The sequence below is a fragment of the Tenrec ecaudatus genome, chromosome X (assembly GCF_050624435.1).
Source record: "Tenrec ecaudatus isolate mTenEca1 chromosome X, mTenEca1.hap1, whole genome shotgun sequence".
Classification (NCBI taxonomy): Eukaryota; Metazoa; Chordata; class Mammalia; order Afrosoricida; family Tenrecidae; genus Tenrec; species Tenrec ecaudatus.
Window position 1 is genome coordinate 137841769 of NC_134548.1, and position 20878 is coordinate 137862646.

The following is a 20878-nucleotide window of genomic DNA, read 5'->3' on the forward strand; positions in this document are numbered from 1 at the left end:
AAAGAATTACACTTGGAAGAATTGATCCAGGAAGGTCCCACCTGACATCAATCCCCATGCTTAGCATCAACAGAGCCCAGTCAAATGGGGGATCAACCTGTGTAGAGCAAAAACTCATGGGGTGCTGCTCAAGATGGAACTGCACTTGCATAGACGCCACGTGTCTGGAGTGCTGGGTCATTTGGAAAATTAGTGATGATAACAGTGAAAGTGATATACCCTTGGAGGTGATTGACAAAGCTCTATTGCTTTGCTTATATGGGCTCTTGCTTTCCTGCTGGTAGCTTTTTTAAAAAATTTCTTTCATTTTTTTTCTTTGTGTGTGTGTGTTCTGTTTGGTTGTGGGTTGGCCGATGGCTGCTATTGATGTAGTTGGTCTTATGGGGTTTTGATTTTGTCATCTTATGCCTGCCAACGTAAACCTGAGATGTGCAGACCCATGGACAAGCAGATGGAACATGGGCTCCTACATATATCTATCCCAAATTCAAGAACAGTGAGTTCTGATCACATGGCCTGGCTTGATGATACTTATTGTCGGGAAAGGGTCACTGAAGACAAGGGTGCTACAGCAAAGTGGTGAAGAAAGTCATTGGTGCCTGGCTATCAATCGGGGTCTTAAAGGCTTATATGCAAAGAAGCAGCCATCTATAGTCAGGAGTCAACTAAGCTCACATGGAGGAAGCACACCAGCTTCTGTGATCCAAAGATGACAATTACAACATTCTAATATGGCAAAGGGAAAAGTAGCAGAGTTACAATTATAAACACCCAATTTGTAGAAGGCAATGGAGGACAGTGGGTGTCCAAAAGCCCATCTGCAGAGAATCTAGTCAGGCTGAGCCACTGGCAGATCCCCTGTAGCCACAGACAAGAGTCTCAAACAGTCTTACAATCAGGCAGAGACCACTGTAATCTTGATTATGCTAGATCAAATATAATATTTTCCCAGTTGACCTCCTTATAAACTAGATCTGATTTTGTTCTGAGTGCAATTATCTCTTATTGGTTCCATGACAGAAATTTCTTTCCTGGCTTTTTGAGTGTTGATGGGGGTCTTTTCTTCCATATTCATTATTTGTATCTTTGTCTTTATATTTACATTATTATTTTATCCTTACCACCTTATTTAAATTTGGGTTTTTATTGTCTCTGTTGTGTTTCCCAGTTTTTGAAGCTTGGGAGGAGTGGATGCACAGTGATAAAAACTGATACAAGGGTTTGTAGGAGATGTAAGGGCGAGGAGTGGGTGATAGGGAGGGAAAGGTGACTTGGGGAGTAAACAATGAAGGCTGGAGAGGGAAGAGAGCACTAGAACTGATTGTGATTGCACAGCTCATTTTAAAGGTGATCTAATCATGGGGTGGGGAGGTTTCAAAAATTGATGTGGTAATGATTGTGCAGTTCTCCTTTATATGATTGAATGAGTGAACTATTGGATTGTATGATATGTACATTATGTGCCAATAACTGTTAAAAAATAAATTAATAGAGATGTGTATCAAGAGGTATATGTGGAAGAGTTTTTCTCAATTTTTACTAATAGCAAACATTGAAAACTGCTTAAATACCTAATAATCCTAATAATTGAATGTTGGTTAAGTGGAGCAAGAAGCACTCTATGATGGATTGCTAAGCAGCCATTAACAACGATAGGGGAATACTAGGAAGCTGTCACTTCTATCTCTTGCTTTAATTTTCTACTTCTAAATTACACTCTAAAGGAGTTAGGGAAAGGGGAATTATAACATAATTGTTTACAACTATTTTATTTTTTAACCTCTTACTTTCTTTTTCCTCTATACCAAGATATACCAGGTACTGTATTTCTGACATATAAAATGTGAATATATTGAGAAATGAAGAAAGTGCATTAAAATTAAGTGCATAATATGTTCAGCCTTGAAAAATGATGCATGGGTATGTTGTGTTGTGGGTGTGAATGTAAAACTTTGGGAACCCTGGAGCCCTGGTGGCTAGGCATTGGGTGTTTCAAACCCACCAACCATGCCTCAGGAAAAAGGTGGCACTGCCTGCTCCCATGAAGATTTGCACTCCCGGAACCCATATTGAGAACTACTATGAGTATGATATGGTTTTTGACTGGGTGTTACCAACAGTTAAGAGTTCAACTGCTAACTGTAAAGTTGGCAGTTATAATCCACCCAGTCACTCTGATAGAAAAATGCCAAGTGCTCTGTTCCCATAAAGATTACAAGCATGAAACCCTATGTGGTAGCTGTACTCTGTCACATGGGGTTGCTATGAGTTGAAATTGACTCCATGGAATCGATTTAGAAACTAAATAATAGAAACTACATGTAAAATGTCCATTAAAAGTTTCCTAAAACATCTGAGGAAATGATTTTCCTTTCTATTTTTAAAATGTCCCTCTTTCTGGATAGCTATTCTTTGAACATTTTCAGTAAAGCACATATCTTTTCAAAAGCAGATGTTTCTCCCCAATGTGGTGCTGAATTGATGTATGGAATACTGGGTAGCTTCTCAACAACAAAATGAAAGAAATCATGCAAAAACAACAAAAATCATTGCTGTGTGTTCCAGTTCACAGCAACACTATGTGTTAGAGTAGAATTGTGTTCCATATGGTTTTCCAATAGTTGGTTTTTGTAATGTAGATCGCCAGACCTTTCCTCTGAAACACCTGCATGGACTTCAACCAGCAAACTTCTGTTAGCAGCCAATACCATTACATTTATCATTTAAGCCACCCAAGGACTTTAAATATATGTTCCTCATACAGACTTTTAAAGCTACATATTTTAAATCCTTCAAAACTCCAATGTGGTAAATTAAAGCAAAAGAGAAAGGACAACTTTAAAATACCATTATTTTACGACTGGCACTTAATTAACCTTAGGACTGCAATGTATCCATCAAATCATCCACAAACCTAGTATTTTTCAAATATTACATTTAGGCAAAAATATCAGTAGTAAAGGCAAACACTTAAAATTTTCTACACAATAAATCCACCTATATGACAATACCTAAATGCAATTTTTTTAAATGTAGGTAGGAAACACCACAGTCACCTTGGAGAAGGATCACCAAAGTGAACACGAGGCCGTGAGGAGGATGCTCCTGAGCAGAGCAGCCAGTCCACAGAGAGAACAACATGGCTGGCCCCACTATGAGACAGGATGCCAATCAGTGACTAAGGGTGATACAGGGGACAGCACCGGAGACACAGTGTGGGAATTGCACCTGACCTGATCCCACCACACCGAGGCAAATCACTGGGGGAGTGCAGCGCAACAGCAAGGGAATGGAGTGGCAAGGTCCCCAGGGAATGCTGAAAGTGGACTTTGGGGCCAGGGCGTGGTGCCCCAACAGACTGGACTGGAAAACGCTCCTAAGGGCCAGCAAAGATCCCTGAACGAACTACAAGCTTTTCTTTCTTGGTGTGTTTTGCTTTGTTCTTTGTCAGTGGTTTGTTGTTGTTGTTTTGTTGTATACTGTTGCTTTGTTTTCCTCTGTCTTGTTTCTGTGCATGTTATTATCTCCACAGGTCTGTCTAAATAATATAGGCTGGATGAACTATCTGGAGGAAAAACAACAGGACCGACAGTTCTGGGGGGGGACTTGGGATAGGGGGAGGTGGGGGGTAAGGAAGTGGTGCTAACTAACCCAGGTAAAAGGGAACAACATGAGATCCAAATTGGTGGTGAGGGGGGAGTGGCAGGCCTGGTAGAGAATGATCAAGAGTAAGGTAACATAAAGAAGAAGTATAACTATAACCCAGGTGAGGACGGGGCATGATAGTGGGGCAGGAGGAAAGTCAAGGGAAATGGAGGAAAGAGCTAGGAGGCAAAGGGCATTTATAGAAGACTAGACAAAGACATGTACATGCAAATATATATATGAGGTTGGGGAAATAGATCTACGTTCCTATATTTATAGGTTTAGTATTAAGGTGGCGGAAGGACATTGGGCCTCTACTCAAGACTCCCTCAATGCATGAATACTTTCTTCTATTAAATTGACATTCTATGGTGCTCACCCTCCCGACACAACTGCTGAAGCCAAAGTGGGTTCATAAGTAAATGTGGCGAAGAAAGCTGATGGTGCCCGGCCATCAAAAGAGATAGTATATGGGGTCTTAAAGATTTGAAGATGAACAAGCGGCCGTCTAGCTCAGAAGCAACAAAGCCCACATGGAAGAACATATCAGCCTGTGTGATCATGTGGTTCCAATGGGATCAGTTATCAGGCATCAAAGAACAAAAAATCATATCATTGGCTGCACACCTCCATGATAGGATCGCTGAGGACAAACGGGTGCATAAGCAAATGTGGCGAAGAAAGCTGATGGTGCCTAGCTATCAAAAGAGATAGTGGCTGGGGTCTTAAAAGCTTGAAGGTGAACAAGTGGCCATCTCGCTCAGAAGCAAATAAGCCCACATGGAAGAAGCACACCAGCCTGTGAGATCATGAGGTGTCAAAGGGATCAGGTATAAGGCATCATAAAAAAAAAAAATCTTACCATAGTGAATGAAGGGGGAAGTGCAGAGTGGACACACAAAGCCCATATGTGGGCCACTGGGGATCCCATCACAGAGGGGTCTAGGGGAGGAGATGAGCCAGTCAAGGTGAGATGTAGCACCGATGAAGAATACAGTTTTCCTCCAGTTCCTAAATGCTTCCTCCCCGCCCCCCCCCCCACCATGATCCGAATTCTACCTTGCAAGTCTGCATAGAGCAGAGGTTGTACACTGGTGCAGATAGGAGCTGGAGGCACAGGACATCCAAGGTGGATGGTACCTTCAGGACCAGGGGTGTGAGGGGCGATACTGGGAGGGTAGAGGGTGAGTGGATTGATAAGGATCTACATGTGACTTCCTCCCTGGGGGACAGATAACAGAAAAGGGGGTGAAGGGAGACGCCGGAAAGGGCAAGATATGATAAAATAATAATTTATAAATTATCAAGGGTTCATGAGGGAGGGGGAATTGGGTAGGGAGGGGAAAAAAGAGGATTTGATGCAAACGGATTAAGTGGAGAGCAAATGCTTTGAAAATGATTAGGGCAAAGAATGTACAGATGTTCTTTATACAATTGATGTATGTATATGTATGGATTGTGATAAGAGTTGTATGAGTCCCTAAAATGTTAAAAAAATAAATGCTAATAGAGTATCATATTATTACTAATGATCACCATCTCCAGTACACTATATATAAGTCATTCATAATAGACTGAAGTATTGCTCTTGATTAGTTGCAATATAATTGCCTGATGTACATTTTTTATCACTGTTAATGCTGCTCAGAAACGACAGAGATCTGCTCAAGTTTTTGTGTGGTTCTGTAACAGTGCTGTTAGAATCCTTCATATGAAGGCATCCCCGAAAGTTCTTAGAGCCAAACTTCAGAAAGCTCTCTCTTGCTCTTTTGCCACAAATAACAGGGTAAGTCAGTAAAAAAATGGCTTCAGATCTACCAGGCTCATTCTGTAATGAGGCTAGCAAAACAGAAAAAAAGGATGGGAGGAAGTGGAGGAGGAGGAGGGAGGAAGAGGACAAGAAGAAGAAAGAACCAAAGAAAGAGAAAATGCTTAAAAAAACAAGTAGGCCTTGATACAGCATTTTCCCATGGTGGGATACGCAAAGGCCTGGAAAGCAAAGAGTCTTGAAAATGAGATCGCTCTTCTCGGCTCACTTCTCAATTAACTTCAAGCTGGTGCCCATAGGAGGGCAATACTCCATTTATGATTCAAGAAGAGTAGTTCACACGTTTATCTATATACTGTACCCAGGTCACTTGCTGTCACTTATCAGTTCCCAAAGTGTACCATTTTCATGTCTATTCCCCTCAAGAATTGTTTTCCTCAAAAGACATCGTTGTCTGGCCTATTAATATTATGTGTGGGCTATTTTTCCTTTAAGATTAAAAAAAAACCCGAAAGAGTGAAAATGCCTTATAGGACTCACCATTTGTCTCCAGAGGTCAAAATAACACAGGTCTTAAAGGTTAGCAATGCATCCCACAGGATGGACTTTGGCCTTTGCAGATGAGGTAGAGATCTGTCAAGCGGGGTCCTGAATCCAAATCTGAACAGTTTATCAAGCCATCATTTAGCCTAGCTTTCAATTAGTGCCACAGTCTTTTCTTTGGGCCTACTCTGAGAACAATATGCTACAGGGTTCCTTTCTCCGCCTCTGGAGGCAAAAGCTTTAAGAATGATGAGGGCAACAAATGTACAAATGTGCTTGACACAATGGATGTCTATATGGATTGCGATAAGAGTTGTACAAGCCCCCAATAAAATGATTTAAATAAAAAAACTATCAGCTGAGTTTGGCTATGGAAATTAAATGCATACATTAGAGTGGAGCAGAAGGATCTGAAAGATTTAAAGGGTTCAGGTCAAAAAGAAGCAAATCTATGAATCTGTATATATGTGTGAATACATATTCACTTATTTTCAGATATATTGTTTACGCCTAATTTTTAACAGTTTCAGGAATGGGACAAAGTATTTGTTTTGTAATAACTGCCTAATAATTTCCTAATTATGATACTTATACCACCAATATTAACACCAATTTTCCAAGGATCTTGGGCAGCATATAAGTCACACTTCATTTTACTCATGAGTATACATGTATAAATTGCCACATGTGTGACTTGGAACTCCTACTGCTGTTTTTCTGATGGGTCATTTACTCAAAGACCAGGTAGAGAGCAATTGTGCTAATAACAGGGCCAGCTTCCCCATTACAGTGATCAGGGCTCTCAGGCAATAAATGCTACAACACTCTGTATTGTCAGTTTTGACCTCAGTGCCTGGAGAACTTCTATGTTTACATTATTGGCTGCAGCTTCTTCGTCTTCTTTTCCTGGCAATGTGGGCTTGTCTAATGGTGAGACCTGCCAAAACTTGTCAATGCTATTTTTCTTCTTTTCCATTAGAGGTGACTGTGGCTGAATAGCCAAGTAATCTATAGTCTAACTTCACTTAATTGTTTTTACTACATGACAAGAAGAGATATAGTGAGTAATCACTTATGTTTTGCATGAGACAAATAGCTAGTGCTTTCCAGACAATATGAAGGAGCCTTAACTTGCCTTAATGTTCCTCGAATACCCTGTTCAAACCTGACAGAATTTCCTCAGGCCTCCTTGGCTCTCCTGTGAATAAAGACTAAATGAACTATGGATCACCATTATTTTCTGTCTGGATCAAAAAGTAAAACCAAACAAGTTAATGCTCTTGCACACTCTGGCAGCCCTACATGTGGTATAGAACTACACTCATTGGATTTTGAAGGTGTTGTTGTTGTTGTAGGTGCCATCGGGTTGCTACTGACCCATAGCGACCTTAAATCCGAAAGAATGAAACACTGCCAGGTCCTGCACCATCTTCACCATTGTTCCTGTGCCTGAGCCTACTGTTGCAGGGACCACATCCATTCACTGCCTTGAAGGATTTCCTCGTGTTTTGCTGCCCCTCTATGCTGTAGACTCCTTCAAAACATGACAGCCATAGAGGAGCACAACTGTTTGGGGAAGATGCCTCTCCTGCCAGCACCATCTCTCAGGGAGAATGGAGTTACTCAACTTGGTATTTATTACCTAAACCTCCCTCCATAGTTGGTAATTTTTATTCTTGTGTTTCTTCTTTCCTCTGAAATTATATAGCAAATGTGTTTCTGTCACTTAATAAAAGTCATACAACTTTTTATAAGAAAGCTATAAAACATAGTTTTTAGGTATCTAAACTTGTTTTTAATAAAACAACTATAAATCTGTAACAGAAAAAAAGAAAAAATAATAAAACATCTATATCAGCTTCAAAGTACTCTCCATTACACTTAATGCATTTATCAAATCTTCAATTCCATTCTTGGAAATATTTTTACGCTCATCTGTTTGGATGGATGGCTGACAGCACCTACTTTGTTTTTTTTTTTAAATCATTTTATTGGGGCTCAAACAACTCTTATCACAATCAACACACACATCAATTGTGTAAACCACACTTATACATTCGTTGCTCTCATCATTCTCAAAACTCGCTTTCTGCTTGAGTTTCTGGAATCAGCTCCTCATTTTCCTTTTCCCCATCCCCCTCCCTCCCCATTCCCCCTTCCCTCATTAACACTTGATAATGTATAAATTATTTTATCTTGTCTTACACTGCCCGGCATCTCCCTTCACCCACTTTCTTGTTGTCCATCCCCCAGAGAGGAGGTTATATGTAGATGCCCGTGATCCATTCCCCCTTTCCACCAACCTCCTGGTATGGCCACTCTTACCGTTGGTCCTGAGAGGTTCACCTGTCCTGAGTTCCCTGTGTTTCTAGTTCCCATCTGTACCGCTGTGCATCCTCTGCTCTAACCAGGTTTGTAAGGTAGAATTGGAATCATGATCGTTGAGGGGAGGAAGCGTTTTAAGAACTAGGGGAATGTTGTGAGTTTTATCATTGCTCCACTGAACTCTGAGTGACTTATCTCCTCCCCACTACCACTCTGTAAGGGATGTCTAGTTGTCTACAGATGGGCATTGGGTCCCCATCATGTGCTCCCCCTCATTCATGATGATATGATCCCCCGCCCCCGCCTTTGTTGTTTGAAACCTGGTCCCCTCGGCCCTTCATGATCACACATGTTGGTGTGCTGCTTCCATATGGGCTTTGTTGCTTCTGGGCTAGATGGCCGCTTGTTTACTTTGAAGCCTTTAAGACCCCAGACGCTATATAACTCTCAATAGCTGGGCACCATCAGCCTTCTTCACCACACTTACTTATGCACACATTTGTCTTCAGCAGAAAACACAGATATTAAGCATTTAAAGGGGAAAAAATTCACCTCACCCAAAATCATTTTGTTAACATTTTGAGGCATATTTTTCGGGTTTTTTTGCTATGCATTGTTTATATATAATGTTATGTCCTTCCTTATCACTAAGAATATAGAATAAATGTTTCCCTTCTAGCAGAAGATATTTGTAAACATTTTAATGGCCAAAAATGATTATGATGTGCCATAACTCACTCAGCAATTCCCTTGGTCAATATTTAATGCTTCTTATTTTGTGCCACACAATTACAAATAATACTTAGTGAAAATCTTTGCAAATAAAGCTCTTTTTCTTCACTTCACACTGTTTCTTAGGAGAAATTCCCAGAAGTAGAATTACTGGGTCAAGTGGTATGAGCATTTTTAAGGCTTTTAATGAAAAGGACCAAATCCATAACAACTAATATAATAATAATATTCATTAACCTTCAATAAATATTTATTAAATACTTATTATGTGTCAAACATTGTGGTCAGTGAGATGGATTCATGGGGAACGATGAAGACAAGTTCAGGTCCTCATGCTGCTGATCTAATGGAACTTATCAATTTTAAACTGTTAAAAGTGTAATTCTAGAAGCCCAACTTGACATTGCTATGAAGTTGAATCTGCCTTATAGTAATCCTTTATAGGGTTTCTGAGACTATAAATGCTTATGGGAGCAGATAGCCTCATCTTTCTCCCATGCAGCAGCTAATGGGTTTGAACTATCAACCTTACAGTTAGCAGCCCAAGCACATAATTCACTCTGCCACCAAAGAGAAAAAAGAAGAATCAAGAATAGCTGTAAGGCAGCGGTTCTCAACCTGTGGTTCTGACCTCTTTGGGGGGGTTGAATGACCCTTTCACAGGGCTTGCCTCATTCATAACAGTAGCAAAATTACAGTTATGAAGTAGCAATGAAAATATTTTTGTGGTTGGGGTGGGGGGAGTCATAACAACATGAGGAGCTGTTTGAAAGGGCCACAGCATTAGGAAGGTTGAGAACCACCACTCTAAGGGCTCTTTCTATTGCTATGGTTCCAGCTACTACATTGATGAATGATACCAAAGTCCACCCCTCCCCAGACTTGATCTCAAAATTTGCCATTTCCATTTGTCAAACATCTCCATCTGGGGATGACTGAATAGTACCTCATATTGTATCAATTCAAACTTGACCACATTATCCCTATTAAAAGAGACGTTTTCTTCTGTGTTCCTCAGTGCACTGCTTTATGTCCCAAGGCTAAGCATCAGAATAATTTCTGCCTCTTCATTATCCCTTAAATGTCAATAATTTCTAGGTTCCATTGATAATATCTCAAGAGTGAGTCTCATTGTTCTGACACATTAGAAGGTCCCAGAGAGTGAGAGAAAAATTCAAAAAAAATTTTTTTAATTAGACTCAACTGGTTTGCTAGAGACTGTGACACGTAGACACCCTTCAAACCTGGAACTGAATGTATCCCCAGTGATCACCCTAGGGAAAAATAATAGACAGGCCTATAAAGTAAACTATAATGCCCCTGGGGAATATGCTCCTTAGACCATCTCAAGTATGCCCAAAGGGCAGCATTGGTCCAGAAACAAAATATGGAAGGCAGGGAGCATCAAGAAAACTGGACTAATGGAAATGGGAGAACCAGGAAAGGAAGTGGGACACCTGGAAGAGACTGCAAGCAATCAATGTCCAGAAACAATCTATATAAAAATTGTTGGCATGAAAACTAATTTGCTTTGTAAACTTTTGCCTAAACCACAGCTGGAGGGAAAACAAGTCACACATTTGCCACCCATCTACATTAGTTCATAGCCTCATAATTGATTACAGTTGCAACCAAGGCTAAAATCCAAACTCACTGACATCAAGTCAATTCTGACTCAAAGAGATACTATAGGGCAGGGTAGAACTGCTTCTGTGGGTTTCCAAGTCTATAACTCTTTAAGGAGTAGAAATCCTCATCTTTGTGTGGTGGCTGGTGGTTTCAAAGAGCTGACTTCAAGGTAATCAGCCCAATTGGGTGGCTACTCACAGTTGCAACAGAGCCCTTGAAATTCTCTTCCTGCTACTACTCTTAATCCATTTCAGTCCATCTTCCACATTGGTGCTGTCTTCTAAAGATCCAAAGTGGGTCCCTACTGGCTTCAAAATCATCTGGTGGTTCCCCACTGAATTCAGGACAAAGTAAGATGTCTTTACTATGGTGACTAAAACCACTCAAGAATCTGCTTCTAACCCCCAATCAATGTCTCTCATCTCATCTTTTACCATTTAAGTCACTAACGCTACATGTTTAGCCAAGTGAATGGACAGAAACGCTCTCATTTGATAGGGGGAAAATAAAGTATAATTTCCAAGCAATCATCTTACAGTGTGGTACAGAAAGACTCTCCAGAAACTGGCCTCATCTCGAAGAGTAGACTCTGCTACAACACAGTAAGCACTTTGGAATAAGCAACTGGAAATCAATGATTGGCCAAGGTAACACTGGATGTAGGAAGATCCAAACACATTTATTAATCATGAAAAGATGTACCAAGAGCCTTCTATGTGTCTAGAACATAGAAGGAAATAAAAGACATGACCCCTGACCTCTGGTTCCCTACACTGGGATAGAAACGAAAAAGGCATTCTAGTAGCCTGGGTTGATATTCTTGTATATTCTCAATTATTTCACCATGTATGTGTGTCTCTGTATCTCCCTAAATGGAAAGATTAAAAAAAATTTTTCTACGTAACAGGGGGTATATACAAAACGGGAAATGCACTGCCATTGAGTCAATTCTGATTCATAGCAACCCTATAGGACAGGGTAGAACTGCCCTTGTGGGTTTCTGAGACTGATTCTTTACAGGAGTGGAAGCCTCCTGCTTATCCTGCAGGTATATATAGGGGGTTTTCAAAATGTTCCTGAAAATTTTTCATGAACTTTCAGTTCCCTTTTCCAAACACTTTCTGACCCTCCTGGTAGAAGCATTAAAAAATGTGGCTGTTAGGATGGATGAAAGAATACATGGAAGGATGAGGAGGTGAGAATTTTCCTTCATGAAGGTTGTTCTCTGATGTTCAAATAGCCTATTGAAGTTCCCCACAAAAGAAGAGGCAGGTCCATGAAACCTGGAGAGTCACCGTTGAAAATACCTGAGACTTCAAGAACTATATTTTTCAGGAACCACGGAAATATTGGTGGGTTGTTTTGTTTGTTTTGTTTCCCTTTTCAACAACAATGCTGTACCCAAGTATTTTGCTAAGTGTCTGGAGCGAGTGTTCTTTCACTGTGTCTACTACTGCTTCACAAGTCTTCTTAAGCATGATTTATTTTCATGTTTTAAAAAAATGTGGTGTTAAAAATGTCTCCCTTCTTGTGTTAAATTACCCTTAAAATATTTCCCTTGCACTGAATTCTAATTGTTTACCTGAAAATTACCTCACATTCACACATCATCCAATGTTTCATCATGACAATAGCTCAAATAGGGGAAGAACAAAACAAAGAGGGGACAAAATGTGGCAACCTTGTGTTACCACTTCATGGATTCCAAACCTGAAATAAATGGTGTCACACATATATGTTGACATTTTCTTCCACTAAACAGAAAAGATAGATCATAATGCACTGACAACATATGAGTACATGCATAGAGTAAATTGAGAATAAATAATTCCACCCTAAGAATTCAGTGTGTCATTTTAGCTTCTACCCAAGATAATAGAAAGAATGTTTAAGCTGAAAACAATAAAAATAATAACAGCTCACATCATGTTTATAATTCTTTAGGAAAGGCTCACTAATTGGTCAGATTCAGGGGTGGGGGGGATGAAAAGAATACTCACTCCCAAAGTTCTGGGCCTTCGTGAGTTTATGCCATTTCTCAGAATTCTGTATATTACTATTCATCCTTGGAAACAGGGTGATAGAAAGGAGGGAGAGAAAAAAGAGAGAGAAAGAGAGGGAGAGGAGAGGACAGAAGAAGAGGTGGGGAGACTTGGAGAAAGTGATAGAGAGAGAGTGGGGAGACTTGGAGAGAGTGAGAGAGAGAGAAGGAGAAAGAGAGAGAGAGAGAGAGAGAGAGAGAGAGAGAGAGAGAGAGAGAGAGAGAGAGAGAGAGAGAGATTGTATTGATAGTTCAAGGTATAAAATTGCTCAAGTCTATACAGCAGGTATCAACCAGGCAACTAGCAACCAACTGCATAGCTTTCTTTCTTCCTTGGAGGTCACTAGATCTCAGTGAAATTAATACTACCTTCTCAAAAGGAATTTCCCTATTTGACTTGCTTAGCAATTAATTCTCTCAAAGCTTCCCTATGGTGCCTAAAGCTCTACACATACAGCGAGTCACAGTCACAGAAACATCTATTTGAAAACCGGTAGGGCAAATAGCTGGTGGACTTGTGTGCTTCTATAAATAACGCTGGCAAAAATCAATGCCAAATGGTACGTATACCTTTTAACACATATTCCTTTAGAAAAAGAATTCCGTCCCCACCCGCAGCAGTACAAACACCATTTTGAGATGATTGATAGAGCAGGAGTTGACAGACCCATAGCATGCAAATACCAACAATTAAGCAGGGCGGCTTGACAGACAATCCTTAATGTTAAAGGGGGGGGGGGAGGGCATAATGTGCAGAGGATATATTCAAAGTGTTGATCAGAAACATTTTGTTGATAGAATTAAATTAACTAGGAACACAGCCAACATTTCAGGTTTAGAAGGCTCCCAGCCTCTGCGTGGTTGTAGTGTATTTAAACACCTCTATATTTAAACACAGGTGGTAATTAGCAAGAGTGAGACACCTTTCATAAGGCATCATCGGTGCAAAGGATGTGTAGCATAAGATGAGTTCATTATCAATAACTTTCCTGAATTAATTATCTCTTAGGACATTTAATTTTAAATATATCTGAAAAAAAACTGTGGCTGGATTATTGAGATGGGCCATCTGCAGTATCTTTTTCTAGTTTTTCTGAACAGCTGAAGAGTTTTCTTAAAATGTCTATATGCACCTGGGACACAGGGATTGCCATATCTGATAAACCAATTGCCCATTTAATCCAGTACCTTCTCTTTGGCAGGTGTCTCTACTTGATAGAAGCATTAGAGATAATAGACACACTTAGAATCCACCAATTATGCAAAACCATACAACTGAGAAATTTTCTCCTTGACCTTAGCCCATAAGCAGATTGTCCCTAACGTATACAGATACTCCTGTACTTTGATTTTGCCTACTTTAAAAACCTGATTCCTACATGCAGCTACAAACACTGAACTGTGATTCCAACTGGTGATAGGAAAATGAATTTTCTCGGAATGAGCCAGATAGGAAATCTGAAATAACCAGATAGGAACTTGACTACTGACAATTTTAAATAAGCATTGGAATCAGAATTCTGAACAATTCAGTGCTTTTAAAAAAATTTGAACGGTATAACAATTGAAAACTAAACATATGGTAATTTCACAAGGGAAACTGATGCTATGATTCTATAAAAACTGAGCATTGGTGTGAACAACCCAAAATTACATCATCAGATATTTGAAATCATCCAGATGATTGGATTTTTTTCTCACTGTTCACATACATATTTGTTGAAAGGCTAGAGGAAATCAACCTCATACATAAAATACAGATGTGAGGAGATCTACATGTTTAAGAGTAATGAGTGACATTTTCATGTTTGACTCTTATTTTGCCATCACAAAAATGAAGCACAAACAACAAAAATAAAGCAATTAGCACCAGACACAAAATTCAACACCCGTCAGTTGGATACTGACACCTCCCACTCACCCACTACCATCAAATTGATTCCAACTGCAAATTTTTAGGCGAGCAAATAGTCTCGTCTCTCCCCAGAAAAGCACATGGTGGGTTTGAATCACCAACCTTGCAGTCAGCTTTACCCCAGTCCGGAATGCCACCAAGGTTCCTTTTACCGGCAGAGCAGCAAAAATTCTCAAAATGTTAATATTAATTTCCCTAACTTGATGGTCATGCTCTTATTCTATCCTTAATAACTCTGACTGGAATATTCATATTCTCAATACCCAGTCACCTTAAAAGCACCAAATGGAATATAAAACAGGAAAAAATACATAAACACATGCACACACATTCCTGTTTTCAAACTTTCCGTTTTCTTTTGGGATTTGCTCATTCTTAGTCATAATGTAGAAATTACTTCAGAGCTGTAAATGCACAGGGGAGGAAAAATAGTTGCTTCTCGGGATCTATAGATGAAATTGTAGAAAGCTTCACCCACATTGCAATTCAGCCTCTTGCATTTGTTAGATCAAAATTCCCTTCCTTAAGTTATAAGCAGCCACAAAAAATGCTACAAGACAATATAATGAACATGCAACGGCAATTTTACATTGTTTTCTACTTATCAACTGACGAACTTCACCAATTAAAATGAAAAACCATCAGTATGCTTCATGGAGATGGATAAAATGACTGTTTTACGGATTCCCAATAAATGTATTCAAATCCTTTTGGTGTTTGGAATAAAACAACAGGAAAAGTAGGACACAGATAATTTAATAATGTAGTTTTCCTTTTAAAAAATAAAAAAAATCACCAACCTTACCAGAAAATGCAGGTATCATTTATATTTGATTGAATTTGGTCACTAACTAGGTTTCTTCAAAGGCTATACAGTCATAAATTGAAAGAATGTATTTTCTCGATATAATAGCTATTACAAAACTACTTTACAGATGTGAATATCTTCATAGAACGAAAGAGCTCTGCCTGGCGCATGCATAAACACCAATAAGAATGCACAGAATAAAAGACCTCTCCCTCCGAGATTATTTTGTTGAAATCGCTTGAGTAAGGACAAAGGGCCACCGAAAGGTCTTCTAGAAAATGACAGCGATGGCACTGATTTTTTTTTCTGCTTAATCATTCTTTCTCACAAATTCAATCCCCGGTCCATTTATGGTTACTTTTAGGAGCCAACAGGATTGCGTGAAGTGAAAGGAACAAGCAGGTTCCTATTCTGAATTAGTGACTCCGAGCTGTGCATCCCAGCTAGTTCCCACAGCAGTAGAAAAATCGGGGAACACTGAGGTACAGGAGATTGTAAGAAGTCAACATATTCGAACTTGATAAGAGGCAGTTCCCTTAAACCTTTGCATCAGTGCCTTCAAGGTAGGAAGGGGATGGTCATTTACGTCATCCCCTGGCTGGTGAGGAAGGCCAGACAGTTTTGTCAATGTCAGGATGCGAGTGTCATCTCCCTAACACATTTCATAGAAAATCAGAGATACTGTAAGCTATGCAGTTCAATATGCACATATAGAAACCAAAGAATATTCAAGGTACTTTACAAGTATTTTAAAGTTTGTTTTCGTTCCATTTTCTTTCTTTCTGGACAACGAGAAAGATTAAGATCCATCAGCCTGTTAAATCACTCCGAAACATCCAGAGACTAAGTAAAAAATTCTCTCAACCAACCAGATGTTTGTTTGTATGACCCCAAACAGCTGGATGGTTGACGGAACTTTTCACTCACATAGTGGGGTGTCACTTAGATACAGCCATACAGACAACCTGTCATGAGTACCCAAAAAAGAGAGAGAGAGAGAAGGAGATTAATCTTGGCACATACCTACCATGAACACAGATAGGAAGGCTCTGAGAAAGCGCTTCACAGGGGGCGATCCACTGATAGAGTGAGAGAATATTTAACCCATCTCCTGTGTTCATTTTCCAATGAACTTTTCCACTCACACGGCTACAGTGGAGCTGGGGGCAGAGAACCCAGTATTTCAGAATCATTACATCACATTAAAAACATCGTCCAAGAGGCAGTGGTTAGTTGGCATATATGCATGATTCACCATATGCTATTGTTTACCCTAAAGTGGAAGCTTGGACAGGAAGCAAAATTCAGAATTTTTTTTTTGGTAAATTATCCAAGACTATACTTCCAGGTCTAGAAATGAGTCCTGAAGTTATATAAGGATTTAACAGGCTTTATTTATTGGACTCTGCATTCCTATTTTTAAAATAGTAGGCATACAGCATCCACTGTACGAATATTTACTGTCTCTAATTAAAGTTAGTTGGGTTAAAGTATGTACAGAAAATTCACCAGTTCAATTGACAGAACTATTGTTACACCATAATGTTCCATGTTACACAGACATATGTCTTTTCCTTTTCTCAGCCCTATTTTTTCTTGTTCCAATACAAGCATTTCTAGTAGTCTTGCTCAATTGTGCCATGCATATCTCCCAAACGACCAACATATCTGGCCATTATATAAATCATCATAGTCAGGCAGCACATCCTGAAGAGACCACTATGGCTTGGCCCTGACGGTGGCTGGAAAAAATCCAAAGCTGTGCGTAGCCTTTTATAGTATTCACCTGCTCAAACCAAGCACGCCTCTGACTGGTTCCATTTGATATTTACTTTCCACAGCCCGAAAAATCAATGACAAACAGAAAGGAACAAATATAGTATATAATCCAGGATTCAGAAGGTTTTACCTTTGAGGAGAAGGGGGAACATTTTACATTGGAAATAGTGATCTAATCGAATACTCAGAATCTGGAGAGGATTTAAATAAAGTTATGGTATAGGAAGATCTGTTCTGAAATTCGGCTTCTCATCATTTTGATGATCAGCAGCTATATTTACAGCCATGGACATGTGCTGTGGATCGCAATTGTTAGATACTATCTCTGACAATAGTCTTCATCATTTCATCTCCCTAAAGTTGTGCTAGAAATCCACATCAAACCTTTGTTCCAAATGGCAAGTGATGGGCAATTTGTCCATTTGGTTTTATTATGCATGGATTCTTGGTTTTGACATGAAAATCAATTATTTCAATATATATTTAATAAAATGATGACACATTTTATAGATGATGCTTGCCATTCATAGTAGCTTGCTTCTAATTGTGTACGTGTGTACATGTGTGCATGAGTTCACATAGAAGTAGGTACTGTAGAAAAACCATTTTTTTCTAAAATATCAATCACTGAGTCAGATATTTGAAATACTGGTGTTTTTTCGGCCCCATGTTGTTTGATAAGAAAGTACATATAGATAAATAGGTAGATAGATAAATAGATCATTATTAATAAATTAACTAGTTTGGGAAAACCAAAGAGAATTTATTCAACATCATCTATACCAAACACTTGCTCACTACACTAAAATCTAAAATGTATGGGCTTGCCGGAAATACAAGTTTCAAACAAAAATCATGTGAATTCTAAATGCTTATTTCTAACCCCAAATGGGAAAATGGTTTGCTATGTTAATTAACACTGAACTTCTTGCCTCTTTCAAATTTTCTAAGACTTCCATGGATAATGAAGTTCCATTTAAGTCTTTGGATTCCCGAAACACACATCAAAAGGAGATTTTGCAGTTTGACAACTTTAAGTAATGTAGGTACTATTGTACAGAGTAAACCTGAATGTCGGAACATTCTGCTTTGGCAAGAATGTGTGTGAATGGCATGAGCAATGCACACTGGTCATGATTATGAGATCATGGCAGGATTATTTACACATATGTTAACTGATCTAAAACAATGAGACCTTTTGGGCACACAGACTTCACATTAGGCCATTAGCTTAGAGGCTACTTATATTTAATGTGGTTTCACTTCTTCTAACAAACCTATATGATAGAATATTTGGAATCTCACTTTATCACCCTTATCGCTCCACAATGCTGCACAACAATTCTTTCTCAGCTCCACAGTATGTTTTGTCCGATGGCATGACCATTCCCAAATCTTAATTGCAACCTAGAACTAATAAATAGTAAAAACTAACTCATATAATCAAAATTATGTGTGCTCTCCTATGTGCCAGTTATTGCTCTGGGCACTCTATGCCTTATTAGTTTCATTACGTAACTATTAACATTGCTTCAATGATTGTTGTCCAGAAACACCTGTTTTCCGTCTTCTGTTTGTTTGTTTGTTTACAAAAAACATTGAGGGACAACCTGAAAACTTCCCAAAAATCTTTGAGTGTGATAGTTTTTTAGGAATAACCTAAACCTTTGCAGATTCATCTTGTGACTTTCATTGATTATTGCTAGCATATTCCAACATTCTTTGCCAAAGCTGGAAGGTTTTAATTAGCCTTAAAAGGAAAAACGTTGAAATTGTAAAGTACTTAACACATGACAGACAAAAGAATCTTCTGAATTTGGCAAGACTGTCAAAGTGGGAATTGTGCTTTTCCAGCTATTTGCTTTATGGGTCAGACTATGGCTTATGAAAACTAATATTTCCCCCATATTGCAGGCTTGAAATGCCAGAGATGGGGTGAGAGTAAGTAAGAAAATGTTGGTAATCATGGGATTTAGAACTGTAGACCATCTTTCCATCGGAAGAAGGAAAGCAAAAAACAAAAACCAAACCAAAGGCCTTTGCCTCTTAGCTTGTCCTTTTTCTTGAGAACACTGGAGTTCCTTCCACTCCAGGTCAGACGCCTCGGACTAGGAAGATGGACTGGGATGTTTCAACCAAAATCTAATACTACAATACACATTTACACACACACACACACACACACACACACACACACACAAAAGCAGTGATTTATTCTCACAGAACAGTTGCACCTAGCTTGTGCATTATAATCATAGAACAGCAATGCCAAATTCAAGAAAGCTGCCTTTGACCCTTAGTTACCACAAAGAGGATCAATTCAATGTTAACCCAACAGCACCTATTTACATCTCCTGGGAGGGTTTCAAAATTTGAATGACCACTAATTTCCCTTCTGTTTTCTCTGGGAACTTCTCTTTGTATCTCACCTAAAATATCCTTCAGTATTAGCAACTTGGGGTGGGGGGAGGGGGTTAGGCAGTGGAATGAGAAAGTTCAGACCAATTACTCCCTGTTGAAGGTGTACCATTTCCCCTCCCAAATAGCATACCCCCCCCCAACCTTGGGGTGCAGGTCTGTTAAACCATAGCGGCCCTTCGTGAGCACCATCTACAAAGCCCAAGCTGCCCCCGCCCCTACTCTCCCAGTGGCAAAATAAACGTCGGGACATCCACTCATAGAGTGTGATCCTCTGTCTCCGAAATTGTAAACAACGGGCTCCAATGAGTTCGCTGAAATGTAGAAATACACTCCTAACTGCAAACACAGCCACTCGCTGCGTTGCACAACCAGCCTCCGCATCTTCACCTCTAGAAAAAGACGCCTAAAACGGAATTGGCCATCTGCCCACAGCAGAGTGGGGAGGAAGGTGGGGCAATGAGGGTACATTTCCTTCCTGGCGAGCCTAGCACTCGGCAGGTGCTCTGGCCATGGCTTGATGGTGGGGACCAGGTCTCAGAGTGAAATGCGAAAACACACAAACCAGCGCCACTGAGCGCTTGGTTAAAAGCCAGCACTGAGGGTTCCCAGAGCACGGACCACAGAGAAAAAACTGCTTTTTTGGATAAAGATCAGGACATAGGGAGGGCGCATCAGGTGGAGCGCCCAAAGGTGTAATGTCCAGGAGCTCCTGAAGTCATCCTCTACCCTGACACCAAGCTTCCCGAGTGGGGTTCTAAGAGGAATTGGGAAGCAAACAGGTACTAAAGTGAGTCCTAGTGCCCCCATCATCTTCACTCCTGGAGACTGCAGGAAGGAGACCTGGGTGACCAAGTCCCCAGGTGGGAGGGGTGCTGGAGGAAAGGTGCCCCTTCTCTCTTCTGGGGCCCAAATCTCCTCCCACAAAGCCCAGTTCCACTTGTTAGAGCGCCAGGGTTCCACAGGAGCACCTAGGCGAGGGGCACCCCTCTTGGATCTCTTGGAGTTGACTGGCACAAGTGCCAGGGGATGAGCCCAAAGAACCATCAAAGGGCAGTGTCTCCAAGGCCCTTGGTCAGCCTGAACTGTGGCCTGGGCTGGGGACCTCCATCTCCCTGGGGGGTCGAAAGCCCTGCTGCCCGCGAAGAGTGCAGGCAGAGAGAGACAAACCCTTGGCCACCTCCTGCTGAACTCCCAGAACGAACCCAGCTGGCCGCCTCCAGCCAGCAGAGACTCCCTTCCTCTGCTGGCTGCCCAGGCAGCCCGGAGGCAAAG